This window comes from Scyliorhinus canicula, chromosome 17, assembly GCF_902713615.1.
Source record: "Scyliorhinus canicula chromosome 17, sScyCan1.1, whole genome shotgun sequence".
Classification (NCBI taxonomy): Eukaryota; Metazoa; Chordata; class Chondrichthyes; order Carcharhiniformes; family Scyliorhinidae; genus Scyliorhinus; species Scyliorhinus canicula.
Window position 1 is genome coordinate 113,907,012 of NC_052162.1, and position 18,432 is coordinate 113,925,443.

The following is an 18,432-nucleotide window of genomic DNA, read 5'->3' on the forward strand; positions in this document are numbered from 1 at the left end:
CTTTGGGTTTTGCCCACACTTAGTAACGGAGGCTGGCAGGCTACGGCCACTCCATCTGGATGCCTTCTCTGGGTTCCAAACCCAGGGTCCTTTCTTCTTGTGATGATTGTGCCTGGGGGACTCCCAGGTTATCGCTGAAGATGTTTGATGTTCCTTTCTTTATACTGGTGAGCGAGGATTGAGTCATTGGTATACGCCCACCACTGGCCATTGTCCTAGCCAGACCCCAACCTGTTAATGGGAAAGACAGGATATTCCTGTTTATCCATGGTGATTCAATCAAGACCCATTGTCCTCTGAAACCCCCTTGTCTGACCAGCCATCAGCTCATTATGGAGTCTGATGGCTTCTTTTGTCTGTTTTTGTCCTGCTGCAAAGCTGATCACCTGTGTCTGGAAGTTTGTTACATATTCATAGACTTGGAATGGGTAATCATAAAGTCCATGTAACAGTAACAGGTCTGTGCCTTGACTTGGGTGCTTTTGCAGATGGTCAGTATCAATTCCAGCCAGGGTTTCATGAGACAGTTTCTGTTCCTGGCCTATGTGTATCTTCTCAGCCTGTTTTCAGTCCCACAGCAAAATAACCCCAGAATCTAGGGTACGCAGGCGAGGTGAAAGGAGCACTTTAGGGGACATCGGAGGATTATTTGGTTGTGCAAACTCGGTCCTGAACTCAGTGCAGCTCGCGGAGACAAACAGTTATGCCTCCTGGGTAGCCGCGGAAGTCGGAAAAGGGCTACAATATGGGGTATATGGGACGCACTGGCTTCCATACATTTACAGGGAGAAGAGCTTCTGTGAGTCCTGGACGAGGTATCTGTGGGTATAATTAACACCATTCAAGCACAAGCAAAGGGAAGGGCCTGTGACACTCTTGCAGGAGATTCAATTGACAGTATCCGGGGTGACATAGAAGACTTTAGGTTCGGGACAATCCCACAGCACTTATTCACCCCCCTATACAAAATAAACCTCCTTCACATCCACAGGGACAGGAACAAACTGGTGGTTACCAGGCCAGGGGGTGGACCCACTGAGGGAGGGATAAAGTTTAATCTCGCAGTCCCCCAGGAAAACCCATCCAAGGGAACCTTTAAGGACAGCTCTAGGTTTGAGTCATTGGGAACCGTGCAGGAGGGTTGGGTTTACCGGACCGGATCTAGAAGATACCGAGCACATCATAATGACCTGGCACATATGAGCACCGCAGAATGCTGTTCCGATTCGGCACATTACATAGTGTGTACCTGTCGGACTCTCGAACCCTTGTCAATCCACAGCAAGGTTACGGTCAATGTTACGCCACTGAAAGAAGCTTTTAAGCCCATACAGGTCGGTCCCACACAGCCAGAGGTGGGGATAATCGCGGGAGGCCTCCTATGTGGTAGCAGCCACAGCTTCTGTCTGCAGGTAACGGACTCTTTAACACTGAGGGAATTTCACCTCCCCCGATGTACATCAGGCTACCTTTTTGGGGCCTGGTGGGATGACTCACTTTACATGGACAAGACACCAGGCAGCACAATCCGATAGGCTATGCACGGAGCAACAGAGCTCGCTCAGGAGAATGTCAGGGCAGTCGACAAATCAGATAAGGAATGATCCAGGTGGGCTCGGCTATCCAGACCATCATTCAGGTGGGACTCTCCGGAACACAACATTGGTGGGACATATGTGTTCCCGGGGCAGCAGGCAACCGACTTACAGATGGGTGGGAGGTAATCCGAATAGGAATGACTATCGGTACAGGCATAATGCTGGTATGGGCAACGGTTATGTGCTGCCTACAGCGTAAGTGGACAAAACCTTAGACTGTCCTCCTGCAAATCCCACTAGTCGCCCACAGGGAGTGGTGTTATGGATCAGCGTTTAGAGAACACCAAAGTGTATCATGGAGTTCACCTGACCCACAACTTTTAACAGAGAGTGTGGTTATGGGGAACACTTTACAGGTGTGGTGCAACAGAGAACTAAGAATATTTTAAAACAAAAACAATGTTTATTCTATGAATCCCATTAACATTTTTAAACACAGACAATAAACATCTTAGCAACCATCAACTAAAATACTCCCCCCAAAGAATACAGTACTCTATAAGTAATCCTTAATCTTTCCTTACAACACCCAGAAGACAAAAGGTGCTTTTTAAAACAGAGATCAGATTTAAATTCACTGCTGAGAGCAGTTATCACTTTGAAATCCTCAAATGATCTGGAGACAGTCTTTAAATTGCAGAGAGAAATCCTTATCCAGCTGTTTGCTTTTCCCGCGGCTATCCAGCTCTCAAAGCAAAACTAAAATACACTAGCTGCCTGCTCAAAAACAAAAGTGTTAGACAGACAACCCAGCTCCACCCACACTCTGACATCACTGCAGCTATCTGACAAACACCCATTTCATAAAGGTACACCTACTACAGCTATTCGATAAACACCCATTTTTTACTCGCACATGACATATGTAAAGGTCTCCATTTTCTCATCAAGACTTCATTTTTACAGTAACAACACTCCAGTATGCACTCAGATTCCTCTTCTGTGTAAGCTTTCTGACACATCCGTTTTATTTCTATATCTTTCTGTTGTAGCTCCGCCAATTTTCCTGAACGAAAAATATCCGCCTCATCCTCCACTTTACTTGTTCTTTTCCAACAATCTGATCAAAAACGTGTCTGATAATTTAACTTCAACTTCATCTTCACTCTGATTTCTCCTCTTGTTTTAACCTGTGACTTTATGACCTTGTTACTACATAATCTGGAAAAATCCCAGGATATTCTTCCTTCAACACTTCAGTTGTCTGATTTTCCACTGGCTTATCAACCACAGTAGACGTCACTCCCACATGTGATCCAGCTATATCATTACCCAAGATAAACTGTATTCCTGGACAAAATAGTTTCTCTATTACTCCTACTACCACTTCACTACACTTCACTGGACTTTGCAACCTTACCTTATATAATGGAACACTACTGTTCTCACCCTGAATTCCACATATTACCATCTTTACTGGCAATATTTTTCCTAAACTACATAATTCCTCATCCCTTACCATTAAAGATTGACTAGCCCTCGTAACTCTTAAAATTGTGACTTCTTTACCTGCTCCTTCTGATACACATGAGTAAACTTCACCCACACAAGTAAATTCTTTAAAGAGATCTAGCACCTTCTTATCAATCACCTCTTGATCAGGCTGTACAATCTTTTGTACCTCCTTCACTTCACTTGGGCTTTCTTTCACCACTTTAACAAACCCCACTGTCTTCTCCTGTTTTACCACATCAGCCTTCCCTGTGCTTTTCTTCAACCACCAGCACTGTGACTTTACATGGCCTAGTTTATTACAGTGAAAACATTTGAAACCTTTCATTTCTCTTCCACCCTCCTGGATTTCTTTTTTAATCTGAGGTGCACTCTCCTTATTATCTCCTATCAGATCTCCTTTACCTCTAACACTTGAGTATTTCTCTTTTCCCCAGTTTCTATCCCTCACCGGCTGAAACTGATGTCGGAAACCAAGCTTTGATTTATGAACTGATCCATAATCATCTGCCATTTCTGCTGCTAACCTCGCAGTTTTAACCATCTGCTCTTCCACATGAGTTCTCACTACATCAGGAATTGAATTTTTAAACTTCTCAAAGTCTAATTTCTCTGAGAGCTTCATACGTTTGGTCTATTTTCAAAGCCCTTAGCCACCTATCAAAGTTACTCTGTTTGATCCTTTCAAACTCCATGTGTGTTTGACCAGGTTCTTTCCTTAAATTTCTAAACCTTTGTCTGTCGGCTTCAGGCACTAGTTCATACGCACCGGAGATGGATTTTTTCACCTCCTCATACCTCCCAGATACCGCCTCCGGTAGTGATGCAAACACTTCACTAGCTCTACCTACCAGACTAGCCCTACCTATCAGCTTTGTTTGAATCAGTAATGCCCACATGATCGGTAGCCATTGAATTTGTACAGCCACCTTCTCTCATGAAATGAAAAAGGCTTCTACCTCCTTCTCATCAAACCGTGGCAATGCTTGGACGTATTTAAATAGATTCCCACCAAGCCTTTGACTATGACGCTCTTTCTCTTTATCCTCATCACTATCCTCCAACTACATTTCCCTTTACATAGAACATAGAACAGTACAGCACAGAACAGGCCCTTCGGCCCTCAATGTTGTGCCGAGCAATGATCACCCTACTCAAACCCACGTATCCACCCTATACCCGTAACCCAACAACCCCCCCTTAACCTTACTTTTTAGGACACTACGGGAAATTTAGCATGGCCAATCCACCTAACCCGCACATCTTTGGACTGTGGGAGGAAACCGGAGCACCCGGAGGAAACCCACGCACACACGGGGAGGACGTGCAGACTCCACACAGACAGTGACCCAGCCGGGAATCGAACCTGGGACCCTGGAGCTGTGAAGCATTTATGCTAACCACCATGCTACCGTGCTGCCCACAAAATCCACTTTACATCTTTACAAAATTTACATCCGCTAAATTTAACTGAGTGTCATGTTTCATGGCCTTTTTCTAAGTTCAAACTCTCTCTCTTTTTCCCTTTCCTCTCTCTCTTTTTTTTCCATGATCTGTATCTCCCTTTCCCTTTCTTTTTCTCTCATTGCATATTCAAGCTGCTTTAATTCTTTTTCATGTTCAAGTTGCTTGATTTTAAACTGACTTTTTGCCATTTCTAATGAGTCAGACTGTATCTCAGGCAATTTAAGTACCTTTTCTTTTTGTATTCTGTCAGGTAATGTTAACTGCAATGTTTTTGGGAAATCTAAAAGCCTATTTTTAGTCTCTGTTCGTAAGAGACTGCGTGTGACCGTCTCCACCTCCAAAAATTTCAGAACCTCTGAAAGAGCCATTGTGCACAACACACTCCTACTGAAACTGGTATACCACACCTGAAAAGCAACCACAATATGCTCACCCCTCACTGCCTTTAAGTTCACAAAGTCAACCCAACAGATAGATTTTTATCCCCCTCGAGCTCCCAATTTGTTATGGGCCAGGGTTTAGAGAACCCCAAAGTGTATCATGGAGTTCACCTGACCCACAACTTTTAACAGAGTGTGGTTATGGGGAACACAAGGGCCCACTTTACAGGTGTGGTGCAACAGAGAACGAAGAGTATTTTTTTTTTTTTTTTTAATAAACAATTTTATTGAGGTAGTTTTTGGCTTTATAAACAGTTACAGACATCATCAGAAAGGAAGCAAAAAAGGCAAAAATGTGCAAACATCCACGTACTTTCAATACTTCCATCGTACCGTATTGCACAAGCCCGCTCCCCTCCCACCCGTACTACCCGCCATATTTTCCCTCCTACTCTACTCTTACCCCCCCCCCCCCCCCCCCCCCCCTGCTGACGCTCACTCTCCCGCAAAGAAGTCAATAAATGGTTGCCACCTTCGGGTGAGCCCCTGCACAGATCCCCTCAAGGCGAACTTAATTTTTTCCATCCCCAAGAAACTTGACATGTCCGCAAGCCACCACTCAGTCTTCGGGGGCTTTGAGTCCCTCCACGCCAATAATATTCGTCGCCGGGCTATCAGGGAAGCAAAGGCCAGCACATCGGCCGCTTTCTCCCCCTGGACGCCCGGGTCTTCCGAAACCCCAAAAATTGCCACCCCTGGACTCATCACCACCCTTGTTGTTAGCACCTGGGACATGACACCCGCAAATCCCTCCCAGTACCCCCTCAGCTCAGGGCATGCCCAAAACATGTGCACATGGTTCGCTGGTCCTCCCGCGCACCTAGCGCATTTGTCCTCTATCCCGAAAAATTTGCTCATCCGAGCCACCGTCATATGGGCCCGGTGAACGACCTTAAATTGGATCAGCCCGAGCCTAGCACATGTCGCGGTCGAGTTTACCCTACTCAGGGCCTCTGCCCACAGCCCATCCTCCATTTCCCCGCCTAGCTCCTCCTCCCATTTAAGTTTCAGTTCCTCTGTCTGGGACCCTTCCTCCCTCATGAGCACCTTATAAATACCCGAGACTCTACCCTCCCCTTCGTCCCTCCCAGAGACTATTCTGTCTAGGATCCCCATTGGCGGGAGGCGCGGGAAAGATGGGACCTGTCTACGAACAAAGTCCCACAACTGTAGGTATCTAAAATCATTTCCCCTTACCAACCCAAATTTCTCCTCCAAGCTCCTCAAACTCGCGAAGCTCCCTTCCAGGAACATATCACCCACCCTTCCCGCCCCTGCTCGCCGCCATACTCGGAACCCCCCATCCATACTGCCGGGGGCAAACCGATGGTTGTCGCAGATTGGCGCCCAGACAGACGCCCCCATCTCCCCCACATGCCTCCTCCACTGGCCCCATATCCGCAGGGTCACCACCACTACCGGGCTGGTGGTGTACTTGGCCGGCGGCAGCGGTAGAGGAGCCGTGACCAGGGCTTCCAAACTGGAGCCCCTGCACGAAGCCGCCTCCACCCGCTCCCAAATAGACCCCGTACCCACCATCCACTTCCTTATCATAGCGATGTTGGCCGCCCAGTAATAATTGACCAGACTCGGCAACGCCAGCCCCCCCTCGCTGCGGTTCCTCTCCAACATCGCCTTCTTCACCCGCGGAGACTTTCCCGCCCAGACAAAGCTCATGATCAGCCCGTTAACTCTTTTGAAGAAGGACTGTGGGATAAAGATCGGGAGGCACTGAAAAATAAACAAAAATCGAGGGAGGATTGTCATCTTTACAGTCTGCACCCTCCCTGCCAGCGACAGCGGGAGTGCATCCCATCTCCGAAACTCTCCCTTCATTTGCTCCACCACCCTGGCCAAATTTAACTTATGCAGCCTGCCCCAGTCTCGTGCCACCTGGATTCCCAAATACCGGAAATTTTCCTCAACTAACCTAAACGGTAGCCCTCTCAATCTGTTCTCCTGGCCCCTTGCCTGTACCACAAACATTTCACTCTTGACCGTATTTAATTTGTATCCTGAGAACTGGCCGAACTCCCTCAGCATTCCCAGTATAGTTCCCATCCCGGCCACTGGGTCCGACACGTACAGGAGCAGGTCGTCTGCATAAAGAGAAACCCTGTGTTCAACCCCGCCCCTCACCATCCCCTTCCAACCCTCTGCGGCTCTCAGCGCAATCGCCAGCGGCTCTATGGCCAGCGCAAACAGCAGCGGGGAGAGCGGGCAGCCCTGCCTGGTCCCTCGGTACAACCTAAAGTACTCCGACACTTCTCTGTTGGTCCTGACGCTGGCCCTCGGGGCCTGATATAATAATTTGATCCAATCCACCAATCCCTCCCCGAACCCAAACCGTCCGAGCACCTCCCATAGATATTCCCACTCCACCCGGTCAAAGGCCTTCTCGGCGTCCATAGCCACCACTACCTCCACCTCTCTACCCGCCGGGGGCATCATTATCACATTGAGCAATCTCCTCAGATTGGCCGCCAGCTGCCTACCTTTCACGAACCCCGTTTGATCCTCCCCAATCACCTCCGGTACACAGTCCTCCATTCTACCCGCCAGTACCTTTGCCAGGAGCTTGGCATCTACATTAATCAGGGAGATTGGCCTGTAGGACCCGCACACCTCCGGGTCTTTACCCCGCTTTAATATCAGAGATATGGTGGCTTGTGACATCGTCGGCGGCAGGGTCCCTCTGTCCCTTGCCTCATTGAAAACCCTCACCAAGACCGGGCCCACCAGCTCCGAGAACTTCCTATAAAACTCTACTGGATATCCATCCGGCCCCGGGGACTTCCCCGACTGCATGGCCTTTAGGCCCCCCAATACCTCCTCTACTCTAATCGGGGCCCCCAGCTCTTCCACTCGCCCCCCCACAACTGTTGGGAATGTTAACCCATCCAGAAACCTTTTCATCCCCTTCGGTTCTTCTGGCGGCTCCGAAGTATACAGCTTACGATAGAAGTCCCGGAATACCCTATTCAATTCTACCGGATCCTCCACTTTGTGCCCCCCCTCGTTCCTCACTCTACCTATTTCCCTGGCCGCCTCCCTCCTCCTAAGTTGCTGCGCTAACAGTCTGCTAGCCTTTTCCCCATACTCGTACACCACTCCCCTCGCCTTCCTAAGCTGTTCCACGGCCCTGCTTGTGGATAGTGCCCCCAGTTCCGCCTGTAGCCTCTGCCTCTCCCTGAGTAAAACCTCCCCCGGGGACTCCGCGTGCTCTTCATCTATCCGGCCCATTTCCCTGACCAATCTATCCATCTCTGCCCGGTCTGCCTTGGCTCTATGGGCCCCAATTGAAATCAGCTCCCCCCGCACTACTGCCTTTAGCGCCTCCCACACGGTCGCCGCTGAGACCTCCCCAGTGTCATTCACCTGCAGGTAATTTTTTATACATTTCCGAAGCCTCTCGCAGATCCCCTCCTCCGACAGCAGTCCCACATCTAGCCTCCATTGCGGGCGTTGATAACTCGCTCCCCCGAACTGCAGGTCCACCCAATGCGGGGCATGGTCTGAAATGGTAATTGCTGAGTATTCCGTGTTCTATACCTCCCCCATACAGTCCCTGCTTAGCACAAAGAAATCTATCCTGGAATATACTTTGTGGACGTGCGAGTAAAACGAGTAGCCCCTTCCTGTTGGCTGTCCCTCTCTCCAGGGGTCCACTGCCCCCATTTGCTCCATAAACCCTTTCAGCTCCCTTGCCATTGCTGAGAGTCTACCCGTTCTGGGACACGACCGATCCAAAGTCGGGTCAAGGACCATGTTAAAGTCCCCTCCCATTATTAGCCTGCGAGAATCCAGGTCCGGGATCTTCCCCAGCACTCCTTTAATGAAGTCCACGTCATCCCAGTTCGGGGCATATATATTCACCAGCACCACTCTTCTCCCCTCCAGCCTGCCCCGTACCATCAGGTATCTGCCCCCCCTGTCTGCGGATATGCCCTCTGCCTCAAATTGCACGCGCTTGTTGATCATGATTGCCACCCCTCTGGACTTCGAGTCCAAGTCCGAGTGGAAGACCTGGCTAATCCAGCCCTTCCTTAGCCTGGTCTGGTCTGACACTTTCAGATGTGTCTCCTGCAACATAATTACGTCCGCCCTCAGGGCCCGCAAGTGCGCGAACACCCGCGCCCTCTTAACCGCCCCATTCAGTCCCTTGACGTTCCAGGTGATCAGCCTGGTCGGGGGGCACATCCCACCCCCCCCACCCCGCCGGTCAGCCATAGCCTTTCTCGGGCCGGCCCCTGACCCGTGCGTCGCGCCCTTCCTGGCCCGCCCTATAGCTGCCTCCACCCTCGACCTCCTTTCCAGTGCCTATTTCAAGTCCCTCTCCCGTCAGCAGAACAACCCCCCCCTCCCCTAACCCCATCCCCCGATACCCCCACCCCTGCCATCTACTGGCTGTAGCTTTCCCCCCCATCTGACTTCCTTGACTAGCCAATCTGCTAGCCCGGTGACTCAACACTCCGGCGCCTTCCTGTCCCATTCCCCTTGTTTCCCCGCCCTCCTCCCCACCCACTGGGGCAAGCCGGCTCCAGTGTCTTCCGCGAGCTGCACAAAAAGCCCAAACAGAAAAAAAAAAAGGGAAAAAACATAGAAAAAAGAGAAAAAGCACATAAATGTCCATGAACAAAGGAAAGAGTCTCAAATGTTCCGCTTGGCCCCATTGGCCCAGCAAACCGTTGAGCAGCAGTCCAGGCACATTCGGCGTTCCTCCCCACAGACATCCTCGGGCCCTAACTCGCGTCCTTGGGGCCTCCTTTCGGGACCAGCCCCAGGTCCCTCACAAAATCCATCGCTTCTTCGGGCTCGGAAAAGTAGTGGTGTTGACCCTGGTGCGTGACCCATAGCCGAGCTGGGAACAGCAGACCAAACTTCACGTGCTTCTTGAACAGCACCTCCTTGACATTCTTAAAGGCTGCTCGCCGCCGAGCCACCTCCTGGCTTAGGTCCTGATAGATGCGGAGCACACTGTTATTCCACGTGCTGCTCCTGGCGCTCTTTGCCCACTGCAGCACCCGCTCCTTGTCCACGAACCTGTGGAACCTAATCACCATCGGGCGGGGGGGTCCGCCCAGCCGCCCCTGCCTTGCCTGCACTCTGTGTGCCCCCTCCAGCTCCAGCGGTCGCGGAAAGGCTTCGGCCCCCATCAGCTGCTTCAGCAGGTCTGCTACAAACGCTGCAGCATCAGCTCCCTCCGCCCCCTCCGGGAGGCCGACCATCCTCAGATTGTTCCTGCGGACTCTATTCTCCAGCTCCTCCACTCTGTCCAGCAGTCTTCTCTGCCACTCTTTCAGGCCGTCCACTTCTAGCGCTGCAACCGTTTGCGCATCCGCCTGCTCCTCCACCGCCTCTCCCAGCTCCTTAACTTTAACATCCTGGGCGTCCATCCTCTGGTCCAGCTGATCCACCGCTTTCTGGATTGGGTCCAAGCTGTCCCGCTTCAGCGCTTCAAAACTGGACTTCATTACCTGGAGCATGTTATCCAGCGCCAGCTGGATTGCTGAGTCCGGGTTCCGTGTGTCCGCCATCTTAGGTCCCAGGTAATTTTCTTCCGGTCCTTGTCTCTGTCCCTTTTTCTCCTTCTTCTTCTGCCTTCTGGAATCCCACTGTTCCATATGCCGCAGCCCGCTCCTCAGCACCTCCGGTGCCGCTTTCCTTCGCCCAGCTCCTTCAATTTTACCTCCTGGGCATCTGAAGTGGGTCCAAGCTGTCCCTCCTCAGCAACTCCAAACTTTTTCTTTTTCCCTTTGTCCTGGAGGAAGGAAGGTCCGTGGGTCCGCCATCTTACCCTGCAGGTCAGCTTCCTCCTTTCCTCCGTCTCTCTCTCCTTCCTCCTCACCTGCTGGCCTCACACACTCACATCTTCTGCAGCCCGCTCTCCTCTTCTATTCCCGGCAGCCTTTCTGCCGCCTCCGTGGTCCCGCTATCGCGGGGAAACAGCTGTTCAGGCCCGCCGGAGTGAGAGCCCACCGAATGTGCGGCTCACTCGGACATCGCCGCCACCGGAAGTCGCCGATTTTCCAGGATTATTGTAAAAGAAAGCTTCATGAAGGTTGCCCATGACACATTCTACATCTCATTCCCCAGATAATCTCTCCTTCCTATTGATTTCAACACTAATTCATCCCATTATCTCCTCCTGCTTTCCCCCAAAATCTCCTCCCCTGAAGGCGCTGACTCTCGAAATCAGTTTCACACTAATCTATGGTCCTCTCCAATATTTCACCTAGGTGTCTAACATTTACACCTTAAGTTAACAAACTGTTTTGTTAAGGGGGCGCTACAATCAAATCCACTGACTACCCAAATGTACTGTGTGTCAGGGTGGGGGTCATTCGCCCCCCCCCCCCCCCCCCGCGCCGCACATTTCATCCCATTCCAAGGGGTTTGGAGACTGGACTCCAGGTGTGTAATGGCGGTCATAGCTCCCATAATTGGGGCCTCACGGTAGCATGGTGGTTAGCATCAATGCTTCACAGCTCCAGGGTCCCAGGTTCGATTCCCGGCTGGGTCACTGTCTGTGTGGAGTCTGCACGTCCTCCCTGTGTGTGCGTGGGTTTCCTCCGGGTGCTCCGGTTTCCTCCCACAGTCCAAAGATGTGCGGATTAGGTGGATTGGCCATGCTAAATTGCCCGTAGTGTAAGGTTAATGGGGGGATTGTTGGGTTACGGGTATACGGGTTACGTGGGTTTAAGTAGGGTGATCATTGCTCGGCACAACATCGAGGGCCGAAGGGCCTGTTCTGTGCTGTACTGTTCTATGTTCTATGTAATTCACCGCGGTGAGGAAACCGCTCCATTCGCCGAGCGGGCGGCCCGGACTGCGCATGTCCTTGGGAACGATGGGAAGCTGTGCATATGCATAAAGGTCCCACCCCCTGACCTTTCTGCTGAGGTGTTGACCAATGGGAACAGTTGGAGGACCGGAAGGACTCTGGTTCTGAAGGGAAAGGAATGAATCCAGGGAGGGTGCAGACTCTGCAAAGGTTGGCCCAGGTCTGTCGGTAAGTTTACGGATTGTGAGAAAATTGGTGGTGGTAAATAGTGAGGAGGATAGTCTTTGGTTCCAGGAGGATAATAATAATCTTTATTATTGACAAAAGTAACTCCGCAACCTCCATCTAATTCAATTAGAAATTATTGATCATTTCTGCTTGAGGACCTTCATAGGCAGAAAGTTCCAGATCATAATCAATCACTACCTCCTGTATCTTAACCAACTGAAACAATCCTATACATTAAACACAGTTTTAGTCCTGTTACATATTTCCGTTAGGCTGGCAGCCTGCATGAAGATTTCCTGGGCTCTCTGGCCAGGACTGTAAGCATCGAGCATGGATCTGTTAATCAGCCTGAATCAGCACCTTCAGGAGAATTGGGAGGGTGAATATTAGATACAATGGGGGGAGAGTGTGTGGGATGGAGATTTACAGCTTTTGGGAAATGAGAGAGGACCATAAAAACCAGAATGGTTTGTTCTGAAAATTTTTCCTGTACTGACAGTGATGTATTTTGTAAACTCCTTTTAAGGATATCAGAAGAGGAAGAATTACAGACAGACACATCTCAAACCAAACCTCTCGTCTCGATCTGACAGATTCACTCAATTCACCGAGACTTGAAAATCATCGGCCTTTGAATTGAGAACGTGAAAGGTTTGTCTGTTGTGCCTGCTTCAGATGGTTTTAACCATCAGTGTGACTGGAAAATCACCGAGACACACACATCTGAGTGAGAGTGTTCCAGAGCACCGACTGGAAAGAGCTTTCACCAGTTACACAAACTGAAAATAAACAGCAGGGAGACACCGTACACGAGTTCTGTTTTTGAGCCTTCAACTGATTGTCCAACCTGGAGAGACACAAGGACACCAGCACCATGGAGAAACCATGGAAATGCCAGGACTGTGGGATGGGATTCAGATTCTCATCTGTACTGGAAACTCATCGACGCATTCACACTGGAGAAAGGCCATTCACCTGCTCTCAGTGTGGGAAGGGATTCACTAAGTTATCCGGCTTGCACAGGCACCAGCCAGTCCACGTTAGGGAGAAGCCATTCACCTGCTCCACATGTGGGAAGGGATTTAGTACTTCATCTGAACTGTGTACACACCAACAATGTGGGAAGGCGTTCACTCAGATCTCCAGCCTGAAGTCACACCAACGAGTTCACACTGAGGAGAAGCCGTTCACCTGCCCTCAATGTGGGAAGGGAGTCTGTGTTTCCTCGTACCTGCCGAGACACCAACAAGTTCACAAGTGATTACGGGGGCTATTGCTGTTATTGTTTCTGCTCTCAGTTACATCCGGGACTGCATTTTATTCATTCTGTCAGTTAATCAATGGGGAGGGCCGTAGGGTTTTGTTCTGCTCAGCTTGACAGTCTCATGGCTTTGCCTCCAGAGGGCTGATGCTCTTTGAGCCTTGTTGCGACTACCTTGGTTCAAATTTCACAAGGATCACAGAGTGGAGGGGTGTTTGGAAGTGAGAAGATATTCAGTTTGCATTTCTGTTTGGATCCCCCTAAATCCTGCCACATTGCCATGAAGATGGGCATTGGTGGTTATATGTTTTTGTTTAATTTATCTGGGTGAACACCCAATCAGGGTATGAGGGGCAAATTGTCTGGGGTGGACTGGGAAACTGCATTAAATGGTATGATGGGAGACAGGCAATAGCTAATATTTAATGAATTATTATATCTCTATGGAGGGGTCAGTTAGCTCAGTTGGCTGGATGGCTGGTTCATGATGCAGAGTGACTCCAATAGCCGGGGTTCAACTGTCACTCTGGCTGAGGTTATCCACGAAGGGTCCACCTTCTCAACATTGCCCCTCGCCTGAGGTGTGGTGACCCTCAGGTTAAACCACCAGTCATCTCTCTCACTCTCTCTCTGATATCTTCAGTCTGGATAGGCCCAGTGGATCAGGCTATTCTGGGTCTGGATAATTTATCCCAATTGAATTTTCTCTTGAGCTTTGGGAATGGGAAAGTAACATGGTCAATCAGATCCATCAGGAAAGATCAGCTTTATGAATATCCAATGTGGCAATGGATAAGAATGATTGTGGCCTATTACAGATGGAACCAGCATCATTCACTGGTAATGTTCCACCGTGTACCAAACAATACCCATTGACCCGTCCACAACCGAAGGGATTTTACCCACAGTAGAGCAACTGGAGGAAAGAGGACTGTTAATTAACACGCAGTTCATCAAATAGTCCAGTTTGGCAAATGGTACATGGCGTCTGACCATTGACTACTGAAAGGCAAACCTATATCAACTGGTATCCACCTGTGTTCTACTGAAAGTCTGGAATGTTTAGATGGGATGAATAAATTGATCACTTTCTCCTGGAAATATTTACATCCTGGACCATGAACTTTTTAAAAAGAATTCCACATTTGAAAGCCCGGCCACGACATGAAATGTCAGCACCATAACAGGGCAGATAAGACAGACACTCACTTTGATCTTTTCATCAGAGCATCTGAGAGTTATGAATATGTGACATGATTTTGGGATCCCGGTGTGGGTGTGCAGTTGTGATCTGTTACATGTGAAAAATAACAAGCCTAAATTCATGGTGAAATGGACTGAAGACTGGGTCCCAAACACACACAGCTACTGGAGACACAGCAGGAGATGAAATGGTTAATCTGGCCAGGGGATTGAGACACCATTGTGACATCATCAAGACACTGACACACACTCCAGAGAGAAACTGACTTTAAAACAATCCGGATAGAATTAAACACACTGGACATGGGCAAAGTGGGAGTGAAATTAAAGCGATAATGGGACAATGAAGGGCTTGGAAGAAATAATACTGAGTAAGAACTGTCCACAAATTGGCCATGGTAAAGAGGGAGGTGGAGAATCTTTTACATCCATGCTTGATCTGTTGCTTGAAGCATCTGTCCTTATGTACCAGTAACCTAGAATTCACCGCACAGGAAGAAAATATGGAGTAGATGTTACCCCTAGCAGAGCCATGAACAGAACTGGATAATAATGGAGTGAAATTGTGTGCGGATTTGTAGAGAGAGTTTTGTCAATTCTTAATGGGATGTGGGAGTTGCTGGATCAGAATTTATTGCCCTTGAACTGAGTGGCTTGCTCGGACACTTCATATTTTAACTGGGTCTCTCCTATTTCTAGTCTCTGCCACAAGGGAAACATTCTCTCAGCATTCTCTCTGTCAATCCCACTAAGGATCTCGCCTGTTTCAATAAGATCATCTCTCATTCTTCTCAGCTGCAATGGACACGAGCACAACCTGTCAAACCTTTCCCCAGAGGATAACCCCCTCATTCCATGAATCCGGGGAGTCAACCTCCTCTGAACTGCTTCTGATGCAATTATCTAATTTCTGAAATAAGGAGACCCAAACTGTACACAGTGCTCGAAATATAGGCTGGGATTCTCTGTCCTGCGGTGTGCCCCTTCCAGCAGTGGAATTCTCCATCCTGCCAGAGGACCACTGGGATTTCCCATTGTTGCCAGCCCCACGTCGTCTGGAAATTCCCAGGCGTGAGTTCGCTGCCGGTGCAATGGAGAATCCAGTCAGTGGAGATCCAGCCCATGGTCTCACCACGGCCCTGCACAACTGCAGCAAAACACCCCAACTTTTATATTCCAGTCTCTTTGCAATAGACAACAATATTCCATTCACCTTCCTAATCACTTGCTGTACCGGCTGTAAGGCCTTTCCTTTTCATTCCCTTATTTCCCCTTTCATTTATTTTTGCTGTTACATTTTTAATTCATGGATGATTAATGGACATGTCACTTTAAGGCACGCAGCCTGTATCTTTAATTCAAACAGAAGAATCCAGGCGTCTGTGCTGGTTTTAACTGGAGCTGCAGACCTTTCGGCACCAGTGTGAGAATTGGGGTTGGGACTCGGTTTGATTGATTGGCTGGTGGCCAATGAATTGGCCCAAAAGGCTGTGCTCCTCGGTAACGGGCGGTGATTGGATCCTGTCCCACTGGGATGCTTTTCAGAGTCCCAAGCTTTCAGTTTGATTCTAGCAGCACAAGAGGCAGAACTGACTAACTCTGTCTCCAGAAGGACGCTCTGAGTGATATCTCTCTTCCCAGATAGCCTGTGGCTGCTGTATTCCTGAAACCATGGAGACCCCAATACAAACCACAAACTGAAAGAAAAGTTTGAGCAGAGGTGAGGTGCATCTGCAGAAAAGTGTGAGTACTGCATTTCTAAACTACAGAGAACCCGAACAAATTAATCTACAGAGAAGATCACTACAGGCTGTAAACTAAAGACTTTAATCTGCAAGCTTGCTGTGAAGAAAAGTGCAGTAAAAAGCATCATCTGAAAAAATAATTTCTTTCACTTATGATTTTATCCCTTTCCACCCCTCTGTGTTTGTCTGTCTATGTGTGTGTATAGAGGCTGGGGCAGGTTAAAGTGGGAAATTAGGAATTGGCTTATAGTTAACCAGTTGTGTTTGCTGCATATTTTATTATTGTTCTTGTTATAAATAAACAGTAATTGTGTTTACATTTACAACTATGGAGACTGATTATTGGGCAGCCGAGGGGAAAGACATAGGGGGCTGGATTCGCCGTCCTGCTGTGCCAGATTTTTGGTTCAGTATGCCGTCAGGATTCTCCGTTTCGCCAGATGGTCAATGGGGTTTCCCATTGTGGGCCAGCAGACCCACGCTGCCGGGAAACACCCAGGCTGCCGGCGTAGCATTCCGGCGGCGGAGAATCCCGCCCAGGGTATTTTTATGAGAATTATTGGTTAATTCACTTGTGCTGTGACTCCGGGGCACGTGGAGCTGGAATTGACCGCGCACAAGCCCAGAGTGTGGGAACACGACAAACTAACTTGTGATTCCTGTACCAGGACACTCAGATCCCTCTGTACCTCAGAGTTATGTAATCTCTCTCCATTTAAATAATGTTCTATTTAATCCTTCCTGCCAAAGTTGACACATTCACATTTTCCCAAGTTATGCTTCAGCTGTCAATTTGTTCCCACTCACTTAATCTATTTGTTGCTGTTTGCATTTTCCTGAAGAGCACTTGAAAAATTAATTTTCAACCCCACTTTGTGTTTTCAACCCCGCTTTGTGTCATCAGCAAATTTAACTGCATCCAACTCATTAATATAGATTGTAAATAGTTGAGAGCCCAGCACTGATCCTTGTGATATCCACTTGTCACATCTTAGTAACCCAAACATGACCCATTTATACCCACTCTCTGCTTCCTGTGAGCTAACCAATCCTCTATCCCTGCTGATATGTTGCCCTCTACACCATGAGCTCTTATGTTGTGCAGTGATCTTTGATGTGGCACCTTGGGAAATACCTTCTAGAAATCTAAATAAACCACATCTGCAGGTTCCTCTTTATTGACATCCCATGTGACTCCCTCAAGGAGCCTTAATAAATGAGTCAATCAAAATTGACTTCCTGAACCCCATTTTGTCTGTCAAAAGACAAATCACATCTCCTCTACTCCTCTGGCTCCTTTGCCAATCTTCTTAGCGGGACTCACTTTCTGTTAAAGATCCTGCCAACCCCTCTCACCCACTTTCCCTGAACTACATTGAGGAAATGAACAAAAGGGGATGGCACTGAAGCATTGTGGGTAGTCAGGCTAAGTCAGGAGTATCATGGTGAGGGGGATGGGTGATCACAGGGGCCTCAGGCAAAAGGAATGTGAGGGCAGCCTATTGGGACCAGTAATTGCTAAGATTACCTTATATGGCTAGGTTAAGGAATGTAAGGGAACCTATGGAAACCCTACAATTGCCAAGTTACCTTATTTGGTCGGGTGTGTAACCTCATTTTTCTATAACCAATGTATTTGAGACAAAGTCTTTTGTTCTGTGCCTCACTCACTCTGGGGACTCGACAAGACTCTGGCGGAGTGAGTCAACTTGCAAGACGCGTAAATAAACTAAAGTGTTTACCCACAATCCGACTTAGTATATTTACTAAGATCAGACTGAGGGCAAAAAGAACTCGAATTCTCAACATCAATCTAATCATGAAAAATCCAGCAAAATCAAATAGTTTTACTGTTAATTGTTTATTAATGATACAACATGGTTAAAAAAACAAACAGAAAATTACTTGAGGATAAATAGCAAGCAGAGTAAAAGGATGTTCACAATGTTCAGTACCCAAATGGTTTCTCGGTTCCCATGATGCCCCATTTTGGATACAGGCACTGAATACCGGGGGTCACGTCACTACCAGCCCTGGTCACCCCCTCCTGTGTCCTAATTGGTTGGAGGCAAATGTCACCCCACTGTTCAGGAAGGGAGGGAGAGAGAAGACGGTGAACTACAAACCTGTTAGCCTGACATCAGTATTGGGAAAATACCAGAATCTATTATAGAGGATGTGATAAATGGAGACCTGGATAAGAATAGTCAACATGGATTTAGGAAGAGGAAATAATGTTTGATGAACCATTTGG

At 48.5% G+C, this 18,432-nt stretch overlaps 1 long non-coding RNA gene across 1 annotated transcript; it reads left to right on the forward strand.

The window, feature by feature from the left end:
- The first annotated feature begins 11,862 nt into the window (after positions 1-11,862).
- On the forward strand, positions 11,863-16,501 carry LOC119952246. Its single transcript, XR_005457785.1, has 2 exons — positions 11,863-11,969; positions 12,496-16,501. It is a non-coding gene; the product is annotated as an uncharacterized LOC119952246 (long non-coding RNA).
- Positions 16,502-18,432: the final 1,931 nt, after the last annotated feature.